The sequence below is a fragment of the Magnolia sinica genome, chromosome 11 (assembly GCF_029962835.1).
Source record: "Magnolia sinica isolate HGM2019 chromosome 11, MsV1, whole genome shotgun sequence".
Taxonomy (NCBI): Eukaryota; Viridiplantae; Streptophyta; class Magnoliopsida; order Magnoliales; family Magnoliaceae; genus Magnolia; species Magnolia sinica.
This window is the reverse complement of record NC_080583.1, coordinates 34,405,977-34,427,722: the sequence shown is the minus strand read 5'-3', so window position 1 is coordinate 34,427,722 and position 21,746 is coordinate 34,405,977.

Sequence of the window (21,746 nt, the reverse complement as noted above, 5' to 3'; positions counted from 1 at the left end):
GATTATGTGTAGGTTTAGGTTTAGGGATTTGAGAATAAATTTAGGTTTTAGGTTTAGGTTTAGGTTTTAGGTTTAGGTTATAGGTTTAGGTCATAGGCTTAAGTTTAGGTTTAGGTTTTCGTTTTACGTTTAGGTTAAGGTTACAGGTTTGGGTTATAGGTTTAGGTCATAGGCTTAAGTTTAGGTTATAGGTTTAGGTTTAGGTTTAGGTTTAGGCTAGGGAGTTGATATTAGGATTATGTGTAGGGATTTGAGAATACATTTAGGTTTTAGGTTTAGGTTTAGGTTTTTGGTTTAGGTTATAGGTTTAGGTTTTAGGTTTTAGGTTTAGGTTTAGGTTAGGGAGTTGAGATTAAGATTAGGTATAGATTTAGGGATTTGGGAATACATTTAGGTTTTAAGTTTAGGTTTAGGTTTTACGTTTAGGTTAAGGTTATAGTTTTAGGTTATAGGTTTAGGTTTAGGTTATAAGTGTAGGTTATAGGTTTAGGTTTAAGTTAGGTTATAGGTTAAGGTTTAAGGAATTGAGAATAGGTGAAGGTTTAGGTTTAGGAAATCGATTTGGGTTTGGGATCGGTTTTAGGTTTGGGTTTTCAAGTTTAGGTTTAGGTTAAGGAGTTAAGATTAGGATTAGGTGTAGGTTTAGGTTTAAGGATTTGATAATACATTTAGGTTTTAGGTTTAGGTTTAGGTTTTAGATTATAGGTTTAGGTTTTGGTTTAGGTTATAGGTTATAGCTTTAGGGAATTAAGAGTAGGTTAAGGTTTAGGTTTAGGAAATCATGTTCAGGTTCGGGATCGGGTTTAGGTTTGGGTTTTAAATTTTAGGTTCAAGTTTAGGTTAGGGAGTTGAGATTAGGATTAGGTGTAGGTTTAGGTTTAGGGATTTGATAATACATTTAGGTTTTAGGTTTAGGTTTAGGTTTTAGGTTTAGGTTTAGGTTATAGGTTTAGGTTTAGGTTATAGGTTTAGGTTTAGGTTATAAGTGTAGGTTATAGGTTTACGTTTAGGTTAAGTTATAGGTTAAGGTTTAGGGAATTGAGTTTAGGTTATAGGTTATAGGTTATAGGTTAAGGTTTAGGTTTAGGTTTAGGTTATAGGTTTAGGTTAAGGTTTAGGTTATAGGTTTTGGGATTTGAGAATAGGTTTAGGTTATAAGTATAGGTTTAGGTTAATGTTGTAGGCTATAGGTTTTGGTTATAAGTTTATGTTAATGTTGTAGGTTATAGTTTTAGGTTATAGGTTTAGGTTTAGGTTTAGGGATTTGAGAATACTTTTACATTTTAGGTTTTACGTTTAGGTTAAGGTTACAGGTTTAGGTTATAGGTTTAGGTCATAGGTTTAAGTTTAGGTTATAGGTTTAGGTTTAGGTTATAGGTTTAAGTTTAGGTTTAGGGAATTAGTTTCAATTTCGGGTTCGGATCAGGTTTAGGTATTATCTACTATTGAACCTAGTATTATCTACTGCATACTAGTAACATACTAGTAACATACAACCAATATTGGGGCACCATGCCATAAGCTACAAGAATTTCATGTCCCCCTAAACAAGGTATCCTCCATAGATAACATATATATATATATATATATACACATTATAAGTTGTTTATTTTCATTCACATTCGTAAATACATTCATCATTCAACCAACTATTAACAATATTTATAAAAAATAAAAGATATCCAACTAACTCTTTATAATAATTTACAACTTAACCTATTGGGAACCGTCATGCACAGTAATGGCCTGTCCAAATACATAAAACATGGCCTATCCAAATGGACAGGCCACTCCAATGCTGTCCATAGGAAATAGACAGCTTCATCATGGTCATAACAACGGTTCCCGCCTTCCAGGGACCCCCGCTCAACATCCGGATAGCTCCGACACACATCTGGGTCTGCTCCATCAATTTTGAGCTAATACATTTTTTTTAAAAAAAACACATGACATATAAAAGTGACCATGCCAAATACACATATCCAACGTAATCCCTGTCTAAATCTCACTTTTTAACCATGCTAATGAAATACCCATGTTTAGCAATACTTATAGCCATGCCCACATCAACTAAATTAAGTAATGCCCATGGCCACGTATAAAACCCACAAAAGTTTTCTAACTTTTTATTTTCTCCTTTTAGGTATTAGTTGAAGCATCATTAATAATAAATACGAGGAGAAAATAAATATATACAGGTAGAACACATTGGTATTAGATATAATGAATTGATTTCTAAAGGAACTATGTAAGGGCATGTCATCATTATGTCTTCCTCCAAAATTTACACATGTGTGCATGTTAGAAAATGCATGCTTGCCACCCACTTATTTCCATGAACGCTAGCATGATAGTCCTCTCGAACATGGAAAACATTGCATTAGTTTCATATTAATGGCTTGAGACTTACAATAATATAAAATTTTAAAAGAAACAGAAAAGAATAATCATTCAATCATTCTCAATCAGTGGAAATTGTAACGTCACATTTTAGATGCACTGTGAACCAAAAACTACACTTTTTAATTAGTTTATTTTGTGTTAATGCATGCCTCATGTACAAGCTTTGAATGCATGCATATTAAAAATCATACTTTGCAATTGATGGCAAGCTCAAATTAGATTTTTATGCCAAAATATCACCTGATGCCAAGCTCAGATCTCACATCCCAATACATGTGCCCAAGTGGATGTGCATGTGTGTGGAATTAGCAAACCACATAAATTAAGAAATACTACTAAACATTCTTTAAGGAATTTAATCGAACATCTGATGTGCAAGTGTAAGATGTTCTAAAGAGTTGCATGAAATTTGTGGTATGGTGTTGAACCTGAAATTTTCAATGAGTCAACACAACTCGTTGCCAACATTATGTAGGTGGGTAGAATTCTAGCTGCCAATCATAAGCCAATGCATCTCCAATTAACAATGGAACAAATGAAGTATGCCATATCCACAATGGGGCCAACCATTTATGTTAGAAGCCCATATCAAGGAGGTAATGCTTAACCTTCAAACCCAATATTTAAAACTTATTTTCTTTAATCCTAAAATCCCAAATTCCTAAAATCCTCACATCCTTGATTCCTAAAATCCCCAAACCCCCAATTTGTAAAATCAGAAAATCCTCGATTTCAAAAGTCCTCAAATCCCCAAAATCCTAAAATCCCTAAATCCCCAATTTGTAAAATTAGAAAAACCCAATTTGGGGTCCACATTTAAATCAAAAATCTACAAACTACTAACTCCTAATTTCCTAAATCGGCATTAATATTGAGAGAGATTGAGAGAGATTGAGAAATACCTCACTGTCGTGCTGGCAAGCTCTCGATGGGACAGATGTTGGCATCGATTGGTGGAGGTGACGGCGCTAGTAGAGCAAGGATGGTGGTGCGAGAGAGAGGGTTTGGGTTTTGGGATGGGTGGGCATGCGATCGGTGGAGGTGGCAATGCTAGTAAAGCAAGGACGGACGCGAGAGAGAGGGTTTGGGTTTTGGGAGAGGCGCGGGCACGAGAGAGAGGGTTTGGGTTGTGGGAGGGGCGGGTGCGCGAGAGAGAGTTAAGGATTTGGGTTGTGGGAGATGGCGAGTACGGGATTGGGTTTTTTTTTTTGGGGGGGGGGGGTGACGGACTTGAGCTTTGGATCTGGTATGGCTTTATGGGCCCCACCATGATGCGTGTCAAACAACTACCCCATCAGTCAGATGCACCATTCCATGGTGGGCTTAGGGGTTAAAAATAAAATCAATCTGTGACTTGTGTTAGCCACACCACATACAAAAGTTGAGAGGGGTTACCCTCCATTAAAACATTCATAATTATTTTTTGGGCCCACAGAGATGTGGTTCACAAATCTAGCCCATCCATTATGTGTTGCCACTTGGATGAGGGGTCATACCAAGTTTCAGATGCATCTAAATTTCAGGTGGGGCCCCACCAAGTGCTTTTATATGTTTTAGGCACGTCTTCACATGATTTTAGATGGTATGGCCCACCGGAGTTCTGTATACGGCTGATTTTTGGGATATCCCATAATTTAAAGGGGACCCATCAAATGTATGGTGTTGATTTTTGACACACGTCATGGTGGGGCCCACATAGCTCGACCTCATGGGGAGTTCCCATGAGCTCGATGTATAAAACCTTTTTCCATATATATATAATATTTAAAAAATATAAAAACCTATGATGTATTTGTTATATCCACACTGTCCATCCATTTTGAGATATCATTTCAAGTCATGAGCAAAAGAATGAGACAGATAAAAATCTATAGTGGACCCCACCACAGAAAACAACGGGAGGGTGATTCCCACCATTGAAACTATCCTAAGACTCGTCGTAATGTTTATTTGAAATCCAATTGGTTCAAAAGTTTTAAAAACATGGTTTGTGGGGCCATACATCATGGTGGAGCCCACATAGACCAACCACTAGCCATTGGATGGTCTAGGGGGAGTAGCCAATCTGTTCCCCTTATTTGTGGTGTGGTCCATTTAATCTTTGGATATGATTGGTTATTTTAGATAATTCTATAAAATGATCTCGAAAAATGGATGAACGGTGTTTGTTGATCCTAAAATTTTGACAAATCCGAAACTCAAGTGGATCATGCCACACAAAATAGTGTGGAATAATGATTTCCATTGTTGATACCTTCCTTGGGCCCACAATAATGTTTATTTGCCATCCAACATGTTCATAATATCAAAAAGATGAATGAAGGGAAAACACAAACATCAGCTTGATCCAAAACTTCTATCAAATGCATGGTGTTGATGTTCGACACACATCATGATGGGCCCTACAAAACTTACTAACATTAATTCTTAGAGTCTTAGGGTGTTAATAAGTTAGGTCACAATTTTGACTAGAATATTTAACCCATTTTACATGTCTGGTCCATTCACTCTATTTTACTAATCATTACCTCATTTTGACTAGTTACTTGCCCCGATCATGCTATATATGAGAAAGATATTGGGCAAACAAGATTGATCAACAATTTGAGTGAATTTAGATTTAAACATCCAAAGTTATTACTCTTTAATCTGGACTAACCAGATTGTCCAAAAATGGTTAAAGGTTGTTCATAATATCAAAAATATATGAATGAATAAAAAACACAAACATCAGCTTGATCCAAAACTTCTATGGCCTCCAAGAAATTTTAAATGGTAGAGGTTCAATCACACTATTTCCTGTGGTGTGGTCCACTTGAGCATTGGATATGCTTCCTTTTTGTTCTTTAGACCTCAAATTATCTGTTAACATGGATGAATGGAGTGGATAAAATAAATAAATAATAGTGGACCCCACAGAGTTTACTCTGGTAAGGGTAATGAGCAACTCACCTAAATGTAGTAAAGAAGGGTTTCCTTAAAACATTCATAATCATATATTGGGCCTGCTTAAATGTGATTCACATATCCAACCCACTCATTATGTGTGTCCGACTTGGATGAGGGATCAGAACAAGTTTCAACCGCATCCATGTCTGTATTAACTTATAAACAGATTAGATCTCAAATAAACATTGCGGCGGGCCCTAAGAAGGTTTCAATAGTGGGTGTCACTATCCCGATCTTTTCTATGGTGGGTCCACTTGAACTTTGGATCTGCCTTGTCAATCAGATGCACCATTCCATGGTGGGCCACAAGCTTAAAAATAAAGTCAATCCATGACTTGGGTGGGCGACACCACATACTATAGTTGAGATGGTTACCCTCCCATTAAAACATTCATAATCATTTATTGGGCCCACCTAGATGTGGTTTATAGATCCAGCCCATTCATTGTGTGTGTCCCACTTGGATGAGGAGTCAGACCAAGTTTCATACACATCCAAAACTCATGTGAGCTGCACCAAATGCTTTTATATGTTTTAGGGATGTCTTCACATAGTTTTAGATGCTATGGCCCACCTAAGTCTCGTATATGACTAATTTTTGGACTTAAAGGGGACACATCAAATACATGGTGTTGATGTTCTACACACATCATGGTGGGGCCCACACAGATTAACCTCATGGGAAGTTCCCATGAGGTGACCTTATAGTACCATTTCACTATTTAGGTAACTCCTTCATGGGTGTTCTCTAACCGTGTAGAGCCCACCTTGATATATTTTATGTATATCGACACCGTCCATATATTTTTCCATCATATTTTAGGATGTGATTTCAAATCATAAGAACTCAATAATCTCAGGTGGGCCATACCAATCAAAACAATGATGAATAACCATTAAAACCTTTTGAAGGCCACAAAAGTTTTGAATCAATTTGATCTTTGTAGTTTACCTTCATCTAGATCTTCTTTACATTATCAACAGGTTGGATTACAAATAAACATTACTAAAACCATACAATGGGCTCTTTATAATTTTTAATGGCGAGGTACTATATTATCATTCTTTCCAGTGGTGTGGTCCACTGAAGATTTAAATCTGCACAATTTTTTATACCCAGCCCAAAAATGGGTTGGAGAAACATATGGGGGCGGCAAGGATATACAACACATCATCAAAATCTCACTTTTGTTATCTAACTTTTCAATTTTTCTTGTTAAAATACAAAATCTAGTTTTCTTTTTTTAAAAAATATTTTTTTTTTCAAATTTGTCAATTTTTTCACAATTCTGTTTAATTTTTAAAATTTTCTTTTTCAAAAAATCATTTTTTTTATCGAAATCTTTTTTTTTTTCAAAATTATCAACATTATTCAAAGTTCTTAAATTTATTTTTTTTCAAAATCTAGATTTTTATAAAATCACAGTTTTTTTTTTTTCAAAATCTAAATTTTTCTTAAACATTGTTAATTATTTTTCTAAGCTTCTCAACTATTTTTTTTTTTTTTTTAATTCATAATTTTTTTGAACTTCTCAATTTTTGAACTGGATACATAATACATACATGAAGGTGGCCTCCACAGTAACCCCACGTTAAAGCATGCTCCACTGTGTGATGATAATGCAGACGGTTTAGGACAGTCTCAAATGACCACTATAAGATAGCAAAGGATCGTCTCTAATGCAAACGGTCTTTGACAATCTCAAATTACCAGTAAAAGACAGCCAATGATCGTCTCTAATGCAGACGGTCTTTGACTGTCTCGAATGACTACCTATAAGATAGCTAAGGACCGTCTCTAAGGCATATGGTCATTGACAATCTCAAATGACAGTTATAAGATAGCTAATGGTTGTATCTAATGCATACGGTCTTTGCCCGTCTCAGATGACTGCATATAAGATGGTCAAAGACCGTCTTTTATTCCAGACAGTCGATAGCCGTCTTTTCTCCACAGTTAACTACGGATTCTAACCGTCTTTTATGAAAAGACAATTTTTCTTCATATTAAGGACGGTCAAGAACCGTTTGAAATTTTAGAGACGATTTACGGCCATCTGTAAACCGTCTTTAAACGAAGGAATTTTGCAAACGGTCCACAACCGTCTCAAAATTCATCTTCTTTTTTTTTTTTCATTTTTCACGTAGTGCTTCCAATATGCATAATTTGATCCATCAAATACTAGTGGTCTAGTTACCGATGAGCCCTCTCCTTTGGCCATATTACCAACTTCAGTCATGATCACTCTCTAGGTAGTGAAACCCTTAAGAGAGACCCTCTCTGATACCAATTGAAATTGTGGTAATGACCATCTTAGTTGAAGTAGGAATATGCCAAGATGTCCTAGAGGGGGGGTGAATAGGACTTTTAATAATTTATGAACTTCTTAAACTTATCAACCCTATCCTGGATAAATATACAAGTATCAGGATTTATTTTAAAATAACTCTAATGGCTTCTAAGCCAATTAGAGGATCCAATCACAAAACTTATTCAAAAGATAAACAAGATGCACAATATGATAGATGTGACTATGTGTGAGATGTGATTCTATTTAGTTCTAAATAATCATGTGTGCAAGGAATTTAAGAACATTCAGAGAAATCACACAAGCAATAAAAGTAAATAACAATCTCAAATATAGTTGTTTTTATAGTAGTTCGACTACTTGTCTACTCCACTTCTAGTGAATGCACTCAACCCTTGAGTGTACCGGATCTCACTAACGGAGGTTTCAAATCAGGTTCACCTCAAACTGAAAGTTTCAAATCAGCTTCACCTTAAACCAGTACAACCTACTCTAGGCTGACTCTAACGTGTCTACATGACACAAGTTTATGCCGCACATAGGAGTAGGTTCAACACACAACACCTAACTTTTAGGCCACACAGGTCAAGGATCTACACAAGGAACCTACCAGTTTATGCTCCCATGAGTAAAGGTCAACACACAGCACCCAGGTTTTAGACCACATAGGTCAAGGACCTACATAAGGACCTAACAGTTTATGCTCTCCACAGAGCAAGGATCAACACAAAGCACCCCCATGTACACTCCCGTCGAAGGCCTTCTATGAGGACTTGAAAGGGGTGAGAAGTACCTTTGACCTAATCCTACAAAAGGAATGATCACAAGGGTTCTCTGGACTCTAATGACTTACAGATAATAGATGAGCCCCATTAAGCACATTGATGAAGATCTCCTCCTTTGACGATGAAGAATCTTCAGCTCCCTTGAACCGCAACTTAGATGATGTACCAATGTAAGGCAACGGGTTCGGTCAAGGTTATGATAGAATCCTACTCTATTAAATATTTTCTTATAGAAGAGACAGAGCGATTCCAATCATCTATGCATTCAAGGCATCCCAGCTTAATGATTTGCCATTAAGATGGTAGCTGTAGGATCCTTGAATGCAGAAGTTCATTCCCTAATCCACTTTATTAAATGTCAATGATAAGGGTGGATTAGAGGATAAACTCCCATGAGAGAAAAGGCATAGGATATATGATCTAGGTTTAAACACTCAAAAGCACTCTCTATTTTCTCTACAAATAACTAAGGATAAGCTCTCATTAAATAGGCAAAAGGTTCCAATGGATATAAAACTATCATATTTTTTACAGAGTTTGATATCATCGAGTAGGGTTGATATCATCGAGTGTATACTCTCAATAGCATCAACTTACCGCTCGATGATATGAACTCAAACTGTCAAATGCTTTTGAAACTTTTTACCAACTGGTCGAGGAAATCGAACACTCATCGATGTCATCGGATTTCGAACTCTGATTTCATCGACACAGGGTTCGATTCCTCGACATTTGAAAATGAGAGAGCACTTGCCTTCGAAACATAATAGGTAAGATATGATCGAGCACCACTCGATATCATCGGAATTTGAATATCGATGAAATTGATTACAGTGTCGATTCATCGATAATTCACAGAAATTTTCCTATCAGCTTGCTAGACAGTTTATGCCCTATTTCGATGACATCGACCACGCCTCAAAATGATTGATATTTGAATATCAATTTTATTGAGTGATCCTCGATCTAAGAAAGATTAACCTGAAAACTTGCTGGAAAGATTTATGTCCTAGTCTAATATCATTGAAGGTCTACCGATATCATCGAGATTTGAATTTTGAGGATATCGAGGAGCCCTTTGATATATCAAGAATTACATGATTTTGCCTTAGCCGTATATTGGACACAACTCACCAGATGTCAATTTTATCGAGACAACTCGATGAACTCGAGATTCAAAATTCGATGATATAGAGCAGTCCATCAATTTATCAATAATTCAGTCCAGAGCTCTTTGTGGTTGCTGGATATCTGAAGTCCGTAATTCGATAATATCGAGTGAGCTTCGAGGACATCGATAATAGGGTTCGATTTCATCGAACCACTTGTCGATAAATCGACAAAGGTAGAAACTTAAGGATTTTCTACATTTTGTAAATTTATTTTCTCACCTAAAATCCTTGGATGTTCTATTTAATTTTAAGGGTTTTATATACCTGGTGTTTTGGGACATGGGATGTGAGGCTAAGGTTTACCTTTGGCGAGTTCGGGCACGCATTCTGTTGAGGCAGACACTTGCATAATCTTCCCATAGGGCTCCCTTGTCTTGCTGACTTAACACTTACGCAAATTGACAAACCAGGGCACTTTCATGTGAGACGCAACCTAATGGTATTCGGCACTCATGTGCTCATACATCCACTCGGTGTTGACATTAGAGCATCCTTTTAGTACCATAAGGGTTTAGGGACTTTCACTCAGGGATATTTATAGCGTCCCAATGCTAGAAACAAGTATTTCCAGTATCCAATCCTGCCATCCATGATATACCTGCGGAGGCCACAGCCCTGATATTGTTAGGGCATACAGTAATCATATCATACAATGCGAGGTGCATGAATCACACTATCTAGTCACGAATCAATCATGCGCGTACCGTGTGCTCATGAGGGGCAACTCCGTCACTCAAGGAATCCCATAAACAGTCTGCCCAATGGCATATGTTATGATTAATCACTCCTCAACCAAGCATACATATGATACGCATGGGCATGAATCATAAAATTATACTAAGCATCTCATACATTGGTGATGTACTCTCCTCACATCAAAGATGTGCCTAGATGGACTACCCATATCAAGAATGGCCCTAATAACAAGGAATAGGCTTTTTACCCATCCTATTATGAAGTAAAAGGGGCTTCCTAAGGGGCCCTATAAGCATATGGTGGGCCTAAGAGCTTTAGACAAGTCTACATGGCATGGTAGAAGCATAATCCATAGTGGGGGCCCAACGGTTTGGGTTAGCCCACTAAAGTTAGATGGGTAACACTAGGAGGGCCCAAATAGATGAGAATGGGCCTAGCAATGGTCCTTAGGGAGGTTCACAACGTGGACATTTAACCACCATTGTCCCCTAGAGTACGACTAGCATGAAATCTAGCTTATAATGAGGCCCATGGCCCGAATACTACTTGGGAAAATAAATGGGCAGCATTCATATCATTCACACATCATAATGGGCCTCAAGAATGGCCCAAGGCCTACATACATCAAGATGGCTATAATATGGGGTAACCTATGGCCTAAAAACATCATGGCCAAAGAAAACATACAATGCATACATTATGGTTGGCATCATGGGGCAGCCCATATGCCCAGAATGGGTACCTAAGGTGCATTCAACATTCACCATTGTGGGTCTTATAGGTCAGCCCAAATTTTAATAAATTGGATGTGCCATATAATCACATACAACATAGGGGCTTACAGCCAGCCCACAAGGCCTAACACAATGTATTGGCAATGTAAACATCATCACATACATCATGGTGGAATCACACATCACAATTGGGCCTCACATATATAATGCAACGGGCCATACATCACAATGGCCTCATATACATCTCAAAGGGCCTCATCACATGGCCTTATGTGCATCACAATGGGCCTCACATAAGGACCTTACATACATCACTTTAGGCCCCACACAAGGGCCTCATGTACGTCACATTGGGCCTCACACAAGGGCCTCATATACGTCACATTGAGCCTCACACAAGGGCCTCACATACATCACATGGGCCTCACATACAATATAGTGGGCCTCATGAAACAGCCCATGATCTAGGCATAATGGGAGGATAGTGTGTGTAACACATACATCCTAGTGGGCCTTATGGGGCAGCCCATATGGTTCAGAAAATAAATGGGCAGCATGAATATACTACATGGTGGGTCTCTAGACTGGACGTCCAGCCCATCTGGGCCTATGGGACGCCTAGAAATCTAAACTACCTAGATTTAACACACACATCATGGCGGGTTTGTACAGTGCAGATGGGCCCCACCAAATGGACAGTGTGAATGGAATAATGCAGCAGGGTGGGCCCTGCACATACAGCAGGTGGACCCTACACGTCCAGTAAATAGATGGACGACATGGAATGAAACACATACATCATGTGAGTCCCACCGTCTCACGGGCAGACGGCATGGACAAACAGATACATTAAGGTCCCACCATCCATGGTTGGACGGTGTGGATAAAACACCTACATCACTTGGGCCCACCGTCCATGGCAGACAGTGTGGATAAAATACATACACCAAGGTGGATCCCACCGTCCAAAGATGTTGAACGGTGAGGATATAAACATATACATCAGGTGGGTCCACACATGTGGCCCACCAGCTGCTTTGAATTAAAATAGTATTTGTGTTTTCTCTCATCCATCTAGGTGTGTTGGACATCTTACAGATGAACGGCCTAGATGGAACACATCATCAAGGTGGCCTCACGTCCAGGGACTGGACAGATGACCTAGATAAAACACCTGCATCTAGTGGGTACCACGTGTACGTGGCCCACCAGAGCTTGGATCAAACTGATATTTGTATTTTCCTTTATCCAGGCCTATCCAAATGGACAGGCAGCAGGCCTGGTCTACCCGCTGGACAGGCAGCAAGGTGGACCCCACAAGTGGACAGTGAGGATATAAAATGCATACATCACAATAAGGTCCACCAGGGTGGGCCACACAGTCCCAGGATCAGGACGATATTTGTGTTCTGCCATTCAACCAGGCCTGCATGGTCTGTCCAGCCATGTAGGCCCAATCTGGGCAGTAACATGAGCCATATTTACTAGATGGTGGGTGTCCCACTGGTGGATAGCTATGATAAAGTACATGCATTGGGCCATCACACAAGGGAGAGAGAGAGAGAGAGAGAGAGAGAGAGAGAGAGAGAGAGGAGAAGACGGTGGTGTGGGAGGAACTCCACCACTATGAGCTCCTCTCATGCATACACATATACATTAAGTGGGCCTCACATAGATGAGCCATACATCAGAAATTCTGGTGGGGAAATCCCATTTCCACCACAGGCCTAGGTGACCATAACAAGTTGCATGACATAGAAACTTCATGGTGGGATCCATGGAGAATGGTCTCACCATGGATACATACATGCAAGATATGGTGGGCCATTGGCCACACCTAGGGACCAAGATGGGATCCCCACCATGGATTGGTGGGTCCCACTTACCCCATACTAAAAAAAAGAGAAGATCCGTGCAAGACTATGAAAGAAACAAGTTCTAGGAAGCACCCACCTCAAATCTCTTCCTCCTTCCACCTATAGGTTCTAGAGCTCTAAGAGGGTTGATTAAATGGTTGAGATGGGCTTAGGAAGGTTGGATTGAGAGATCTTGGGCTACAATGGGGCTGGATTTTCTCTTTAATGGTGGGATGTCCAAGCTCTTGCTGATGGAGAAATGAAGAAGAAGAGAGGGAGGGAGAGAGATAAGAGAGAGAGGGAAATATGTAATCATTGCTAGGCTAGGCAATGATTGCACATGGGGTAAAGAGAAGCATGTTAGCTATCATTACATGTAAGAGGCATGGGGCTAGGGTGACATCATCCTACCCTAGGTAGGATAGGGTGATGTCACCATCATGATTACTTGTAGAGATGTTTTTCTACCTGGACACCTCAGGCACTGCAACATGCGATCAACGGCTAGAATAATGAGGGGGTTGGATCTCTTAGTCTAATTATCAGATTAGCACACGAGACATGACATTAGAACCGTGGAGTTGATGCAGTCGCAATGACATAGGTCTCAGGTTAAGTCGGCTCGAGTTTAAGGGATGCGACTTAGGGTCGCTCGCAAATGCTATCTACAGGTCGCGGGTCGCCGAAATTCAACGGAGAGGATCACGAGATCCTAAGGAATGGAATGGTAACAGAACATAGGCCTGACATAGATCCTCTACTTGGCTTGGAAGCCATTAGAATTAAAATGAGTATATCTTGATTGTTACATAATAGATCAAGATTAGGATAATAGGATTTTAAATTGGCATAAAATTTTATAAAGTCCTATTCACCCCCCTCTAGGACACTTTGACCTAGTCCTACTTCTACTATAGCGGCATATACTGTAATTTCAATTGGTATCAGAGTGGGTCTCTCTTAAGGGTTTAACCACCTAGAGAGTGATCTTGACTGAAGTTGGGAATCATGGCTAAAGGGGAGGGCTCATCTGTGTCCAGAACTCCTATATTTGATGGTTCAAATTATGCATACTGGAAGGCAAGGATGCACTACTTTATGAAATCTCTAGGTAATGACGTTTGGGACATAGTTGAAAATGGATATGTGCCGCCAACTGATCAAATAGTACTTGAAAATGGCACAACTATCTCAAAACCTAAATCCAAAGAAATGTGGACTGCGTATGACAAAGAAAAACAAACATCTGAAGCAAAAGCAAAGAATGCTATTTATTGTGCTGTGTCCCAAGAAGTCTTTAATCAATCAGTATATGCAGCACATCAAAAGAAGCATGGGATTTGTTGGAAATAACTCATGAGGGAACCAGCACAATGAAAAGATCCAAGCTGCAGCTCCTAAAATCACAATTTGAACACCTCAGAATGGAGGAACATGAGACATTCATGGAATTCTTTACAAAACTAAACATCATCTGTAATTCCATGGGTGGATTATGAGAGAAAATTCCAGTCTAAAAAATTTGTAGAAAAATTCTAAGACCCCTACCGAAACGTTTCAACTCCAAAGTAACAACTATTGAAGAGTGTAGAAACATGGACAAAATGAAAGTAGAAGAACTAGTAGGTTCCATACAAACATTTGAACTACACTTCAAATGAACCCCCAAATTCAAAAGTAATGCCCTCAAAGCTATAAAACACACTACCATTAATGAGGAGGAGGAAAGTGAGAGAGGAAATCAAGATGAGGAAGTGGCTCTCTTAGCTCAACGGTTCAAGAAATTTTTTAACAAAAACCGTGGCCGACCATACAACTACAAAGGCAAACAATTGGGCAACAAGCGCCATATAAGCAAACCTCTCAAAAGGTCCAAAGAACCTTAGTGTTACAATTGCCAGAAATTTGGGCACTTGTCCACTGAATGTCCCACTAAAAAGACTAAGGGAAAGGCTATGACAACCACATGGGATGACACAGATGAATCCAATTCTGAAAGTAGAGATTCCGATAGTGATGGAGACCAAAAATCCTTAAAATAATTCAAGAGATAATGAGGAAAGAAATGAATCACAAACTAATGAGACACACCCCTTTGATGATGAGGATGAAGTAAAAGAAGAAGAAAAGGATGATATCCATGATGCTTATGGTCATCGTTATATCCATAGCGTCAGTGTCCTTAAGAAACTTGGTGTTATTGAAAATAAAAACAAACTGTTACAAGATGAGGTGAAAAAAAACTCAGGAAATCAATACTCACTTGATAAATGATCTTTAGCAATACCACATTAAAAATGACAAACTAGAAAGGAAAACTGCTTCCCTCACATCTGAAATGCTAAAATTAAACAAACAGATTGAACTCCTGGAAATTGAAAATATACACCTAAAGAATGAAAATCACAAACTTATTTTTGATTTAGGTAAATCAAAACAATTTGTTGAAGTTAGTCATAGATTCTCTCAAAGTAGTGAAAAACTGGAAAAACTTCTAAGAATGGGAAGAACACGGAAGGATAGGAGAGGCTTAAGCTATGAATCTTGTAAATCAAACTCCTTTCCTCCACTACCTATGATTAAGAAAAATGTGGCATCTGGAAGAAATACTAGAGACACCCCTATATGTCATTTATGTGGAGATTTAGGACATTATAGGTTTGAATGTCTTGCATTTGGAAGGTCTCACTCCACTTCCGGTTTGAACTTTTATGGTAAATACAAACCAACTGGAAGAACTATGCAAAATGTCAAGAGTCCTTCAAAATACGTACCTAAAGAAGGAAGGAAACATCTTACCCCACCCAAAATGACAAAAAGGATGGAGGAATCATTGAATCAGGTGTCACAACTAAATCAGAAAACTAAAGAATTAATGAAATAAGGAAATATGATTCAGTTACCCAATATGCCCAGACAAACCCATAGTGAAGTGAAAATAGATTCTCCGAGAAAAACTGTCACAAAATGGGTAGTGAAAAACAAGAGAAATTACTTAGTGACTCATTCCTCTCTTAATACAGGTAATAGTGCTAAATGGCACCTTGATAGTGGCTGCTCAAAACACGTAATGGGTGATAAATCTCTTCTCTCAAATTATTCGAAACTTGATGACGGGATAGTCAATTTTGGAGATGGTAGCACCGCCAAGGTAACGGGTCATGGAACTATAGTCAGACTAGAAATGCTCAAAAATAAGAATGCTCTTTGCATAGAAGGGTTGACACACAACCTTCTAAGCATCTCTCAAATCTGTGACAACAAGCACGTGGTGACATTATCCAAACATGAGTGCAAGATCTCGGACCTATCAGGTAAATTAATTATGAAGGGTCTTCACACTAGTGACCAATGCTATGTCATTAAAGACAATAGAGAGAATGATCCATCTGCTTGATATCACGTGAGCAAATAAAATAAGTCGAGGTCATGGCATCTAGACTTGGATGTGTGTGTGAAATGATGCACTTTTGTGATTATCATAATATATCTGAGGTTTCTATACCTCAAAATTATTTTTGAACATAAATATTTAAAAACTGTTTATAATTTTGGGTTTCTCAATATTTTGTACAAATTTTGCTGAGTACATAAGCTAAAAAGGAAATATTTTATGATATACATCTCTGAGTTTCTATTAAAGTACCCAGATCAATGCTAAATTTATTAGTTTGATGAGTCATTCGATGAATCGAATGACTCTTCGATGACATTGAGCAAAGCTCGATGTCATCAAAGAATTCATAGAATCAGAAGTGTCGAACATTACAGAATGTCATCGAGCACCTCTTCGGTGACATCTTTTCAAGTCGCTCGATGTCATCGAATCTGTTTTGATGACATTGAAGATGCCCGCCCTATAAAAAGTCGGGTGAGCGGGAAAAAGTTTTTTATTTTTTTAATGTCATCTTCTTCGTTTTTCTCCTTGGCTCCATTAATGTTGGTGGCGGTCCTTTATAGCTCAAATCCAAAGATTCCTAGGTAAAACCCCTCACTCCTTCAAGGTATTCTACATTAAATCAGGTTATCCAAGGTTGTTAGAGAAATTTTTGGGAAATTTTTTTTTAGTTCTTCATTATCTTGATCTTCTACTTGAATTTTCTTTTCTCTATTCTCTTGCACCTTTTGCCCAATCTTACATGGCCAAGGATAAGGGGAAAGCTCTAGTAGAAGGAGAATCATCTCGGCCAACACGGAGAAAAACCTTGGCTCCATGAGAAAGAGCCAGGGCACCGGATAAACGATCCCCTACTCATCGACGAGGCACCATTGCCTGACAGTCGTCACGCAGTGAGGCTCCACCTACGGCTTCAGCACCTCCTACTGTACTAATGATTCCGCCTCCCCATGCCAACATCTTGGAAAAATTCATGGGGAGATAACTTGTGCATGAACGAAAAGTGGATAAGGAGTGCATACGGGTCTTTGAAATAGAACCCTTGTTGTCAGCTGTAGATTGGGCTCCTATTTTGGACTTCAGTGGGCCGTGCCGCAATGAAAGAGTCTCAAGTTCTTTAGCCTCCTTCTATATTGGTCACAGCCGAGGACATGAGTGTAGAAATCACGACCGTCACAATTGCAAATCTGTTTGGCCTTACTCTCCCCCCTGTTGGTCTATCTGACCTCGATCTTGATGACCCTAGGGTCCGATCCCTAGTAACAAAATTCCTATGCTATGGTAGAGACGTCCCTTGGTAATAAGGGAATGCTCTCAAGACCAAATATATGCTCCCAAAATACCAAGTTCTACATGGGATTTTCTCTATCAACGTATATCCTTGGGGGACAAATAGAGTCGACGTAACCTCATTCATGGTCCTTGTACTATATAACATTGCTTCTGGTGTAAAACTGTGTCTACGCTCCTTGATAGTTCACCAATTAGCGGTCGTTGTCCACATGTCCAGACCCACTCATCTCCCGTTCCCTCATATTATTAATGTGTTGAGCAATGAGTTGGGGCTGCCCTTGACGGATGATCCTGAGCGTCCCCTGCAACACTTCAACAAGGTAAATATCTGGAAGATGGATCTCAAGTTCCATCTACTCCCTGGAGCATAAGACGAGGAAGAAACACAGGGAGAGACTGAGATAGGAGAGGCAGCGGCACCACCAGAAGGCAAGACACAAGGACCAAGAGTTACTCCGACCACTCCTGACTCCGCACATACATAGCATCAAAAGCGGTGTCAGGATCTTGTCGGGGCAACTCTACGTGGACAGGTGCGGCTTGAGGAATGTTTTGACAAGTAGGAGGAGAGGATAGGACATGCATAAGAGCAGCTTTCAGGCCTGGAGAAGATGGTTGTTGCACTACAATGCACCTCTCAGCAGATCGTGGACTTGCTGATGTGCCGACGTGATGACGCAGCTCCATCGGACTTAGCCCGGGCACCATAACATCCATCTTACCCCATCACATACATTGTGTGATCACTGATGCTTAAGACATGAGTATCTTTTTGGAGTGTCTTAAGTACTTGTGTGTGTATTTGATGGCTCACTGACTTGGATATGATAACATTTCTTTTTGTCTGGCCCTTGAAAGGGCTAAAAATGTTGACTTTAAAACATTTTTGTGTGATAGTGGTTGCCCATAGTTAGGCTGAATGGTTGGATATTTTGTTTTGTTATGATTATGGCTGGTATTGCCCATGGATGGGCTGGAATTTTTTATTTATTTTATTTTTTGGGTTTAAAAATTGAATCATGGCTAGGCTGGGGCAGTAACTTTTATTACTCTTATAAATGTATGATTATCCTTCTGAGCTTCATATCAAATGCATCTACGTCTATGGGAATACTTAATATCTGTGGAATGTTGAGTTAGTTGCTACCTATCTTATGCATTTTGGAATAATGCTTACATGCTATGAAATGTTGATTATGTATATGCATATGAAATGATCTATATATGCATATCTAGCCCTCCTATTACATTAGTTCTCCTAGGCTTTTCTAGTTCAACTTTAGCCAATCTATCTAATATTGGTATACACTAACCTTTTGCCAATGACTAACAAAAAGGGGGAGAACAAATCCCACCATGAGGACACATGGGTGAATGGTTTATATGCATGGTGATACAGGTGATAGGGGGAGCAACTGTAAGGAGATAGGGTGAGCAACTACAATGAAGATTCAATGTTGGGTGTGTCCTTAATAGACTATTTGTAAAATTGTGTAAAGTTGATGTACACAATTTAGGGTGTTGTTCTAGGTGTTTTGTCATGTAATTGACAAAGGGGGAGATTGAAAGTGCCCTAGTTTGTCAATTAGCGTGACGGTTGAGTCAGTAAGTCAAATGAGCCCAAGTGAAGACAATACAAGATGCTGCCTCAACTGGATGAATGATTCAAGAATGTCAAAGGTAAACTAAACCTCACATCCCATGTCCGAAACACCCAAGTATATAATTCCCTTTAAAAAATGTAGAACAACATAGGAATTCTATATTTGAAAGCTTGGTGCAAATAGGTAAATCTTCTAAGTTTTCTACAGGTCACTTCGAGTCATCGATGACATTGAACACGAATCAATGACATCGAAAAGTAACCCTCATATGTCCAGCAACCACATAAGTATTTGGACAGAATATTCGATGAATCGAATGTACCTTCGATGATATTGAACACATGTAATCGATGACATCGAGGGTGATTTGATGAAATCGAAGAACTAAGAGCTTAGTCCAGCAAAACTTCTTGGAAATTATTCTGGTATTGCTCAAGGAATCGAACGAACTTCGATGTCATTAATATTCAAACTCATATAACATCGAGCAAGGTTTGATGACATCAAATATGGACAAGTCTATGTCCAGCAAGCTTCAAAGGAAAATCAACTGAAATGTTCAAGGAATCGAGCTAGCCTTGATATCATCAAAATTCAAACTTCGATGAGATCGAAGTCTCGATGAAATCGAAAATGGATGAGTCTATGTCCAGCAAGCTTAGAAGGAAAATCAAACTAAAATGTTCGAGGAATCGAGCTAGCCTCAATGACATCGAAATTCAAACATCGATGACATCGAAACTAGTTCGATAACATCGAACTTGGACAAGGAAGTGTCTAGGAAGCCTTCAAGGAATATCTTCTGAAAAGATCAATGAATCAAACTGTGATTCGATGACATCGATATTTAAAATTCGATGACATCGAAGAAAGAATTAAAACTATCCAGTAAACTCTGGTGAAATGTCATTTAGATTGTCGAGGAATCGAGCTGTAATTCGATGACATCGAAGTTCAAAGCTCAATGACATCGAATCAAGTTCGATGACATCGATCACCAGTCAAAAAGTTCCAGCAATGTTTTTCAGTAGAGTTCGTTTCATCGAACTGACATTCGATGTCATCAAAAGTATACGTTCAATTACATCGAATCAGGTTCGATGACATCGAACTCAGTCAGACATTGACTATTTTATTACTGTTGGAGCTTTTTGCCTTTATAAGGAGAGCTTGTTCTTGGTTGCTGTATTGAGAAAAAGAGAGACAGAGCTTTGAGAGAGTTATTACTTATCACCAACCTTAAGCCCCTTTTCTGATGGGAGTTCATCCTTTAATCCACCCTTATCATTGATATTCAATAGAGTGGATTGGTGAATAAACTTCCTCATTCAAGGATCATCCAGTTACCTCCTTAATGGAAAATCATTAAGCTAGGATCCCTTAAATGTTTAAATACCTTGGAATCACTCCTATTCAATGAATAACATTCATTAGAGTGGATTCCAACATAACCTTGACCCAACCCCATTGCCTTACATTGGAGAATCATCAGTGTTGTGCATAAAGGAAGTTGAAGAATCTCCGCGATCAAGGGAGAGCATCTTCATCAACGCGCAAAATGGGGCTCATCTACTTAATGTAAGTCATTAAAGTCTAGAGACCCTGTTAATTATTCCATGTGTAGGATTGGGTCACAAGTGTATCTCAAACCCTTCAAGCCCTCAGTGGAGGCATCCAACGAAAGAGTATGTTTAGGTGCTTAGTGTAGGATCTTTGCTCTTGTGTAGGGCATAAACTTAGGTCCTTGGCCTGTGTGGCCTAAAGCAAGTTCCTTATGTGGATCATTGGCCTGTGTGGCCTAAACCAGGTTCCTTGTATGGATCATTGGCCTGTGTGGCCTAAAACCCAGGTTCGTTATGTGGATCCTTGGCCTGTGTGGCCTAAAACCTCAGTGCTTTGTGTAGGACCTTTGCTCTTATGTAGGGCATAAACTATCATGTCCTTGTGTAGGACCCTTGCCTTGTGTAGGCATGTTTAGGTACCTTGTGTAGGTCCTAGAGTCAACCTTGTATAGGTTGTAAAGGTTTAAGGTGAACCTAATTTGAAACCTCCGTTAGTGAAATCCGATACACTCAAGGGTTGAGTGCGTCCACCGGGAGTGGAGTATGCACATAGCCAAACCACTATACATAACTGTGTTTGGGATTGTTACTTGCATATTCTTTTGATTCTGTTTATCTTGAATGTTCATATAAAGCATGATTATTTGAATATCTAGAATTGATAAGAATCACAACCCACACACACTCATACACATCATCCATCATAGACTACTTGTGAACTCTGCTTAATATTTAATAGTCTTGTGCTTGGATCCTCTACTTGGCTTGAAAGCCATTATAATTAAAATGAATATATCTTGATTGTTGCATAATAGATCAAGATTAGGATAATAAGATTTTAAATTGGCATAAATTTTTATAAATTCCTATTCACCCCCCTCTAGGACACTTTGACCTATTCCTACTTCTACTATAGTAGTCTATACCACAATTTCAAGATCCCTATATTCTTTTTGGGTTGAACACATATATGGCTTCATCAATAT